Source organism: Macadamia integrifolia, chromosome 11, assembly GCF_013358625.1.
Source record: "Macadamia integrifolia cultivar HAES 741 chromosome 11, SCU_Mint_v3, whole genome shotgun sequence".
NCBI lineage: Eukaryota > Viridiplantae > Streptophyta > Magnoliopsida > Proteales > Proteaceae > Macadamia > Macadamia integrifolia.
Window position 1 is genome coordinate 16,728,539 of NC_056567.1, and position 1,229 is coordinate 16,729,767.

General features: G+C 35.4%; 1 protein-coding gene across 2 annotated transcripts in view; it reads right to left on the minus strand.

Annotated features, from left to right (window-relative positions):
• LOC122094056 overlaps window positions 1-397 on the minus strand; it is a 10,041-nt gene extending 9,644 nt beyond the window's left edge. Inside the window, exon 1 of one of the 2 annotated variants that reach the window (XM_042664671.1) lies at window positions 210-397. The gene's annotated coding sequence lies outside the window, so the exon portion shown is untranslated. The remainder of the gene's footprint in view (window positions 1-209) is intronic. The other variant, XM_042664674.1, reaches the window with a different exon arrangement.
• Between the last annotated feature and the right edge of the window lie 832 nt (window positions 398-1,229).

Sequence of the window (1,229 nt, forward strand, 5' to 3'; positions counted from 1 at the left end):
CCAATAAAAAAAAAAACCTTCCCGATGGAAGAAGAGGGGAAAGAGGAGAAGAACCAGAACAGAGTAGAACAACAGACGAAAGCCCAGCTCATGATCACTGGAAGAGAGAAAACCCACCAAAGAGAGACAGAGCAAGAATCCTGAGTTCATGCTAAAACCCAAAACTAGCACGAGAAAGTGAAGTTGGAAACAAAAGTTCATCTACTTACAGTATCATATAATCGAAACCCAAAAGGAAGAAGCTTGAGAAACCGATGATCGTCACAAGGAAAGGCGGACACAGAAAGCTTCAGAAGAACAGAACCCACGAAGGAAAAAAACAAACAAAAGGAAAAACAAAGCATGGGAATTTTTCAGTCCAACCCAATGTGGGAAGAAAGCAAAATTGGAAGGAAAGCCTGGAATTTTAATGGCACATCAATTATAGAAAAAAGAAAATCCAAAAAAAAAGAAGTAAGCATGGGGGGGCCACCAGGCCAGTATATGCGCCTTGGAGTAAGAGAAATAAGCCAAGTAATACAGTGATACGTGTCTTGTTTGTCACTTTATCGTATGGGCAACAAAGTAGGTTTTTGGTTTAGCTTAGAAAACACCTCTTCTTATTATATATGTAAAACAAGACTTATGCCTAATGTTTAAGAATTGTGAAAATTGAATTTTCCTTTTTAAGTTTTAAGGTATATCACACAACACTTGGGATGTATCTCTCCATTTCATTTACTGTAATCTAATTCTTTATAAAATTAAATATCATCATTTACATCTCCTCTTTTATTCATAAGGGAACTTAAGTATCTAAATTAATTATTTTGTGGTAATTATCTATCACTAATTTTCACTCCCTCACTCTCTGACATGGCATGGTCTTACGCAAGAGAAGCCTTTAAATACTCTAGTGCGAAGAAGTGATTTATTGCAAATTAAAAGAGGTAAAAGAGCTAAAGGTAGGAGTTAAAATAAGAATAAGTGTGCCGTAAAGACATGTTTTTCCCCCTCCACCGACCCAGATAAAGTGGGTGACTGGATGGGGGTATTCTTATAATTATTTTTTCTGATTTGTACTCTTATCATGACTCTACCATGATTTTATATTATAAATAGAGGACTTGTGTGATCAATTAAAGACACAAGCATTCTCCTAGCTAGTCATCATATTAATAGTAGGCCTAAAATAACCATAGAAGAAAGTAGGGATATTTATAGCTTAGATTGGAATATTCTATGACTTT